At 40.3% G+C, this 8979-nt stretch overlaps 1 pseudogene; it reads left to right on the top strand.

Annotated features, from left to right (window-relative positions):
* The first annotated feature begins 5428 nt into the window (after window positions 1-5428).
* LOC103597403 overlaps window positions 5429-8979 on the top strand; it is a 7624-nt pseudogene continuing 4073 nt past the window's right edge.

The following is an 8979-nucleotide window of genomic DNA, read 5'->3' as shown; positions in this document are numbered from 1 at the left end:
AAAGTCCCAGTAGATGGCAGTATTGGCCAAGATTTTTCTTAAATAGTTTCTTTTCAAGATGCTAATGAACCCGTGTTAAAGTTAGAAATATATACTTTTTTTTATTTCAAAATTAGAATCTTATGTGTATTTTACTATATGTTGTGCTCTAAATTATGGAAATAATAACAACCCTGAAGTGGCAATAACATGAACCACAATGACAGAGTAACTGAGGGATGAATAAACAGTTTTGAGCGCTGACAAATGCTAGGGGCTGTGTCGCGGACTCAATTGTGCACCCTCTCGAAATTCGTAGGTTGAAGCCCTAACCCCCAAAGTGACTGCATTTGGAGATAGAGGCTTTAGGGGGGCAATTAAATGAGAACCCAGATGTCTCTCTCTCTCTGCACCCATGCAGAGGAAAGGCCATGTGAAGACACGGAAAGAAGGTGGCCATCTACAAGCCGGGAAGAGAAGACTTAGCAAAGACCAGCCCTGACAGCCTCTTAATCTTGAACTTCCAGCCTCCAGAACTGTGAGGAGATACATTTCTGTGATTAAAGTCACCTATCTGTGGTATTTTGTTCTGGCAGCCCGAGCACACTAATACAGGCCTTCCTAATATTATCTCTTTAAGACCTCACCACCTTGAAGTAGGAATTATTCTACCCACTTTCCCAGTGAGAACTCTGAGGATCAAAGGCATAGGTCAAGTGCTTAGCAGTACCCAGGGTTTTTGCAGTGAGCTTGGCTAAAACTGGAGGGCCCTCTGATTTCCAATCTTCCTGCTGGTTCCACCACATCCACTGACCACGATGTGGCTAAAGCAAAGGGTCTACTTCCTGTCTCACTGGGCTCAACCCAGCAGCAGCGTTTGGCCCAGCTGTTCACGCCCTCTTCCTGGAAATCTGTCTTCTGGAGTCCACACTCAGTGCCTTTCCTCCTACTTCTTTGGCCATTCCTTTCTCAGGTGTGCTGTGTTGGTGACCTTCACCTCCCAGACTCTAAACGTTGGGGAACCCAGGGCTCAGTCTTGGGCTTCTTCCCTGTTCATCTGTAAGCACTCCCCTCCAGGTGATCTCAGCCAGGCTGGAGGTTATTGCTGCAGCCTTCAAACTGGTTTTCCTGCTTCCACACTTATCCCCCTACGGTGACACAGCAGCCAAGGTGACTCTGTTAAAATACAAATCAGATCATGTCACTCCTTGGCTCAAGTTCCTCCAAAAGCTCTGTTCTCACTCAGGGGAAAGGCTGCCATGTATGTAATGGCTCTTAAGGCCCTCTACTGTGAGCACCGCCACCCCCCAGAAGCCCCCCAGTTCTCAATTTCTCTTTGGCCTCATCTGTAACTACTCCTTCCTTTGCTCACTCAGTCCTCCCACACAAGCCAGTCATGCTCCTGCCTCAGGGTCTTTGCACTTGCTTGTTTCTCTGCCTGGAATATTTCTCTGGTGATGCAGATATCGCCTTATCCTTGGGGACATCTCTGTCTAAATTGCAAACCACTTTCGCTCAGTGCTTCCTGGCTTCCTTTCTTCCTTCCTGTCTCCGTTTAGCCCACACCATTATCTAACATACTGTATATATATTTTACTTATTTATCTTGTTTATTATCTTTCCTTTCTCCCCTCTGGAATACAAACTCCACAGGGCAGGGATTTTTGTCTTTTGTCTTCACTGTCCTAGACTCAAAGCCTAGAACAGTGCATGGCAAACACTTTTTTATTGCTGGATAATGAAAGAACCACACCATGTTGCCTCACCTAGAGATAATTACTGACAATAAGAATGGTCTCTGTGCAAAGAATAGCTCCCAACGGGTGTCTACATCTCGCACAGAGAGAATAAGAAAAATTAGATGTAAATTGCTGCATGAAGGATTAGATAAATTTTTAAAAAACATTGAAGATTCTTAAGTATTTCAATAAGCTGTAAAGAATAACAACCAAGTCTCTGGAGGCTTTGGAAAATAAGATAGATTCTAAATTTGCTGATGATGTTTACCATCACTCCGTGTAAACGTTAAAGGAAAAGTTGGCCAATTTTTCATGGTTTTCCGGGTCCAGGTGTCTCTGGCTAAAATAAATGTATTTTTTTCTGACTTTTGTGCATTCAAATATGCAAATGCAATGCCTACAGGATTTTATAGACAACGAACAACATTGTAAAACTAATCCTGTTTTGTTTTTTTTTTTAAATAACACCGCAGCAAACTTGACTAAAAGATTATAATATATAATCCATTCAAGGCTTGTGTAACTCAGTTCCCTTAAGAAAATGTCATAAATTTTTTGGCATTCTTGAATGTTAACTGGCATGTATTGATATAGCTCTCTTCAATGAGTCCATTAATGAGATTAAGTGGCATATTATCTCTGTGCCAGGCAGAAGTTACTTGGATTTTATATGTTAGGGCTCAGAGAGATATACAAGTAAGTGAACATGCTTTGCCTAATGAATAGTGCTGAATCTGAAATAGGATTGACTTGCATGTGTACGGAATTGTCAACATAAGTTCCTTCTGAAGGTGGCCATGTGCATTTGCTGATATCTTCTAGTCTTGTGACTGTGGCTTCTCAGTTGTAGGTTTTAGTTTTAGAATTATTGCTTCTAGGCTGTGTGGTGTGGGGGCACTTAAACTGGAAAGGGACTCAAAGATTGTTGGGACCCACATGCTTTCATCACAGGTCAGGAAATGTGATGCAGAGACAAGAAGAAACTTGCCCAAGGACATACAGTCAGCCTGTGGCTAAGCTGACACTAGAATCCTGTTTTTCCAATTCCAGTCACACGTTACTCATAAAACCCATCAGCATTCCCAAATGCTGAGCATTTTCCTACCTATGACAGTAGCAATTTTTGAGAAGGATATATATTGTACTTAAACTCATCATCCAGTTTTGGGGGTAAATGGGCACAGCATGGGAATGGGGACTGGCGTGTGAGAATCCTTGCAGAAATGACAAAACCCTGTAACAAAGAATGGGCCGCTAATGGTCCTGGCACTTTGCTCTTCCACCAAACTAAACTGTGGCTCTAAAGATGATGACTTCATGCTTGTCACTCCGCAGCTTGTTCTAAGGACACACATACCCTCTGGCTCTCAGCAGATACTTCTGATTATACTTGGTAATAATGTCCATTGAATGTCGCTGATTACTTGGTACACAGAAAGAAGTTGAATAACGGGTTCATTATTTAGATAAGGATACATGAATATTTTCTACACCATAAATCTGTTTTCTATTCAGTTAAATCACAGGCCATATTGTGATGGAGAAAATGTTTGAAAATCTACCCAGGTTAACCTGAAATATTTGCATTTCCTCCCTTTGAACCATAAATCTGTTTTCTATTCAGTTAAATCACAGGCCATATTGTGATGGAGAAAATGTTTGGAAATCTACCCAGGTTAACCTGAAATATTTGCATTTCCTCCCTTTGAGGTTTTGAGTTTTTAAGTTTCATATCATGATAGATGGTGATCAGGATGAGAATAATAATACCTCTCTCACAGGTGGGCAAATGTTTAAATCTGGGTACACGTGATGTAATTCACATAGCAAGACTGATGTGTTACTGACATGCCGGTATGTTTAGGAAACCCAAGGATGCTGAAGACTAGAGTCGAGTTCCTCTAACCAACTAGGGGCACAATCCCTCACCAGGCATAGTTTGCTAGTATATAAATATTCTGGCACTAATGTAAGATATTCAAGGTACGGTTTATAAATATGAGTATGACCTGGAATCCCATGCATCAGATGCATATCTATTGCATTAATATTTCATGTGCGCAAAGAATAAAACACAAAAGAAAAAAGTTAAAGAGATTTATTGTACATCAAGTAACAATGAGTACCTTAATGACAAAAATGACAATAAATGCTAAAAGTCAAAAAGACCTCAAAAGCACTCCACTGAAAGAAAAACAGATTCGAGTGCAGGAGTTTTCAAACATTTCAGTCACTAAAGCTAAATATTAGGAACAGCCAGAAAACCTTGATATGATGGCAAAATTATAATGATTTACATACTCAAGGCAAATGGTAATAAAGTTTCTATCACTAATAATCACATGGAAGAAAGATGATAATAGTAAAAACAACTGTAAGAGTCATACATATTTTCACAGTTTAGGGATTAATTTTGTATGAATTCTAAGAAAAATCTCTTTCCTTTTACTCTTACCCCAGTGAAATAAGAAATTCTCTACTTGTGATTCTCTTTGCTCCAGTCCCTGTTTTATATTTGCAAATAAATGAACTGCTTTAGTTTGAAGACAGAAGTAAAAGGAATAATATTCTAAAATTATATCCTCACACATTTTACTATGTAAACATATACACACCCACATAAAATCTCACCTATAAGATGTCCCAGTAGAATACTAGCAAAATCCCATGGGATACCAGAGTTTGGGTGGACATAGTTTGAGAAACTCAATTAAAATATGTGTGCTTACTTTTTAAAAACTATTAGTGTTATCAGTTAGGATGATTTTGGCTCCAACTCTACGTCTTTTACTCACATACTCCTATAATAAGTCCTGAGGTAGAACAGCTACAGAGTCAGTTAATTCAGCAGCTTAAGAATCAAAGACCTGGAACTCCTTCCTTCTTTCCGCTCTGCTATGTGGGGGCTCCCTGCATGTGGGAACGGCCCTCATGGTCACAGGGTGGCTGCAGCAGCTCCAGATATCACATCCCTTATATCTCCACATGGTAACAACTGAAACCTGGAAGAGAAAATAAGGATGTAATCTCATCTTCTGTTCCTTTTTAAGAGCCAGGAAAACTATCCCAGAAGCCCCACCTCCAGTCAGATTTCCTCTTATATCTCATTGGCTAAAATTGTATCATGTGATTATTACTAAACCAATCACCACAGAGGGAAATGGAATGATCACCAATGGTTTAGGTAAGTGATTCACAAACCAAGCTGCACACTAGCATCACTTGAAGAGTTTTCAAAAACTGTCAAACTCTATACCAATTAAACCAGGGTCTCTGGAGGTGGGTTTAGGCACCAATATTTTTACAGAGCTCCTAGAAGATTCTGATTAATGGTGAAGGGTGAGAACCAGTGAATAGAATAGTTCTCGGACAAATCAAGACTCATCCCTTTGGGCAGGGGAGGGACCGAGCCTTCCTTTAAACATGCGGTTGACTGATACCTGAACAAAATCAGCGTTCTGTTATCAAGGACATAGGGAGAGAATGGCTTTGCCATGGTGATCATGGCGTCGTGGACAAGAGTTGAGAATTAGTCAGAGCTGCCGAAGCACCTGTTACTGATCCACATTCTATACACAAAAGGTGATTTCACTTCTGAAGTCACAAACAGTATACTGCATGAAGAGAACAGATTCCTTCTCATCTCCGTAGGCTCAGAGCTACTCAGACAATGAGAAGCAGGTTTGTCAAGATGACAGAGGATCGAGGTAATGGATTCCAGGGATGAAACAGGAAATTCATTCATGAGTTTTTGGCACACTTCCAAATTGACGACTTTAGCCAGAAATGGGATAACTGGATTTTCCTACGTGAGCAAATATTAGAGCTAGATGGGATGTGAGAGAAAATCTGGGTTACTCTTCCTGTTCCACTAGCCTGTCGCCCATTTCAAGTTTGAAGAGACCAAGACACAGAGAAGTTATGTAATAACGGGATTATCCCAGGAGTCTTTGGCAAAAGTCAGAACCTCCCTTCCTCCTTCCCCTGCCCTATCTCTTTCTACAATCATTAGGGTGTTCCTCTGATTGTACATGTGTGTATCTAAACTGTGAATGCTGTATAAGAGGTGCTAAACAACATGCTTTAACTCTCAATTTTCTAAAGGGACACATGGGGGCAGCAAATGTTTAGGAAAAAAAAATTCGGTTCTAACTTGTACAGGCTACCTATATGTGTATATTTGGGAAATCTTTGTAAAGGGATATTTGGGGAGTTTGGGGGGTTATTTATTTGATGGTATTGAGATTGCTTATAATCTATATGCTTCAATAAGGGATTGGGGATTTCAGAGAAAGTGTTTGTCATCGTGATTTAATTTGATTTCCAAATATGATTATGAAAACCACTCTTTATAAATAGGAAGTGTCTTCTTTGGAATGTTTGTTAATTTTAAGTCACACCTTCTTTGTAGAAATTAATGAGATTTGGTGTCACAAGGACTGGAATAAGTATAGTGGAACTTACCGGTGAAGATTTCCTTTAGCTATCTGTTATCACACCCCATTTCCATGTTATGATTATTAATAAACAAAACATTCCTTTTTCACAGATACTTCTATTTTTTATTTCCTTGTTCATTTAATGTATTCACTCTTACCATCAAGTTTCTTATCATTTCCTAATACCTCCCAATCAAATAGTGATTCCTGGGAAATTGTTTCTGCTTTCCTACCATTGCTTGTTGATTTGAAAAGGCAGAATAATGCTGTAAGAAATTTCATTAATTTATTTAAAAATGAAACTACGACACTAAGTACTAAAATGCTAAAAGTGATGCTAAAAGTGGAATCCTTGTACTGGAATATCAGACATGTGTCCAAACTGTTCAAGACATATTAAAGACACAGATCATTGTAAACATATTTAGGGTAGAAGTTTACATTTTCTGGTTTTCTCATAGCTTTCTGTGGAGGTTAAGCTCATTTGTGGGAAACTGTCACCACCAAGGAAATGTCAACATTAAACCCAAGAGCCATTTCTCTAGCTTCATCCAGAATCAAGGCTTTGGAGGTCATTTCGATCAATACTGGACATTAAATTCTGGACTCACTCAGTAGCGAATAGATACGGTGTGTGGAAGGCCACCAGCCTGGATCTGTAGTTCTGACCCCCACAGCCACCAACAAGCTGAGTGGCTCTGGGCTCAATATACACACTTGTACTGGGCTCAGTATAAACACCTGAACTGGGATCAGTATACACATACCAAGAGTGAGGGGCATCACGATGAGAGCACTAAGGCTCTAAAATTCTGTGATTCTGATAGTTTCTTCCTCAGTATGAAACTGTAAAAAACACACCAAATTCCCTCTCTCTGAGAGGACTGAGCCAGGACATTGTTTAATCTCAAGCATCGTAAGTCAGATTTTTCCTATCTAGTGTCTGCACTGGAACATGCCAGAACTGCCAAGGCCAAGGAAATCCCATTGTTTGAAGAGGTTTTACTTTGTGAGCTTCTCTTTCTAGTAGTAAAAGTAAAAGAAAAACGATGTTTAAAGTCATTTCAATATCCTAGGCTTTTTTGTATAAATATAGAACACGTAAACTGAATATGTATTTTTTACATGTTTTAACTTAACCCAAACTTTATGTAATGCTTGCTGAGTGCTCCAATAATGAAAGGAAAAAATATGAATTTAAACAATTTTAAATATTTATTCTTTATTCATTATACTCGAGTTTCACTAAAGCTGTAATTTAAAAATTTTTAAGATAATTAGAAATTAAAAGCAATCAAATGCTGCTGTCTGAGTCTTTGTGCAACTAAGTATCTTACACAATTTCACCTTTAAAAATTCCCGAGGCAAATGAAAACCAGTTTTTCAGAATTAGAAATAAACAATTTAAGCCAAAGACCACGGTTAGTATCCTATAACTTTGGAGTTTTAAATAGTAATTTTCAAAGGGATGAGTTAAATCAGAATGGGAACTGTGTGTATAAATTGTCAAGTTTTGGTGTTTGTTTCCAATCACTTCCAGAGACAAAACTTCCTATTCATTCTGCTCAGCACCACACTTCAAAGGAAGATTGTATAATTCTTATATTCACAACATCATGGCTGAAATTATCTAATTAGAAAAGTTGTACAATTTACACTGTGAGATCCAGAAAGAGCACATTCTGAGTTTGGAAACAGGGGAAGTGATGTGTGCTATGTCAATTTTTTTAAAAACCTCATATACTTGATCTGGTCTTGTTAAATTGTCGACTTAAATTTCAAATGCAGCTTGCCATGTTGAAATAAATACAGAAAAACACAATGTCATTTGAACAATGCCTCCCCAGGGTTCCAGAGCCATGTTAAGTATTGTTTTATTTTGGGAGAAAAAGTGGGAAGACAAACAAACAAAAAAACTCTCTTCATAAGAGAAGCAAGATACACGCATTTTGAGTTCTGAATTGAGATCTTTGATTAATAATCTTGTAGAACCTCAAAATACACACAGGCACAGCACTTTTACTGTATCCTTTCGGCAACACCTGCAAAGCTATCCTTTCAGCAACACCTTCAAAAATAATAAGTCCGCATTATTAAGAAATTACCAGAGATTAAAACATGGAAGTCTGGCAGGTTTTAATGGCATCTGAGGTTTGCTCTTTTTAAGTCTGTGGTGTCGTGAGAAAGCAGTGGAATCTGGAGCCGGCTGAGCACATGATCAGGATGTACCCCCTCCAGGAAGGCAGAAAAGGCAGAGCGGGTGATCTGCACTTTTAAAAATAAGGCCTTACCTCCGATTTCTAAATTAAAGCAACAAATCCGTGAGAAAGTTCAGAGCACGCATTACAGCCTGTTCTGCCATCAGTCAGCTCAGACAAACTGAAAGTAAACGGAGCCCTCTTGTAGTCTATGCACGACCCTGGACCCCTCCGGGCAGCGGGAAAACGAGGCGAACGTTCAAGGGCCTGCACAAAGGGAACCCAGGACCAAGCCCTGGCGACAGTCCGGACTTTGCATGGCAGAAAGTTTTGAGGCTTCCTTCCCAGACTTTCAGGAGACTTGCATCAAGTGAGGAGACTCTCTGTCTCCACCAGCCTCTAAATTCTGAATGGGAATGAGCCCCATCGGCTCCCCGCCCCACGGCCCGCCCGGATTTGGCGCCAGAGCGCTCTCCCCGCGGAGGCCCGTGCGCAGCGGGGTCCGCCATCCCGGCGGGGGCGCCCTACGCTCGGCGCGGCCACCCCCTCCCCCGCCGCAGCCCGAAAGGCTGGCCTCAGAGCCACTCGGCCCGGCCGCCCGGGAGCTGGCGGGGTCGGCAGAGA

This window comes from Galeopterus variegatus, unplaced genomic scaffold, assembly GCF_000696425.1.
Source record: "Galeopterus variegatus unplaced genomic scaffold, G_variegatus-3.0.2 Scaffold2305, whole genome shotgun sequence".
Classification (NCBI taxonomy): domain Eukaryota; kingdom Metazoa; phylum Chordata; class Mammalia; order Dermoptera; family Cynocephalidae; genus Galeopterus; species Galeopterus variegatus.
This window is presented reverse-complemented; position numbering and strand designations above follow the sequence as displayed.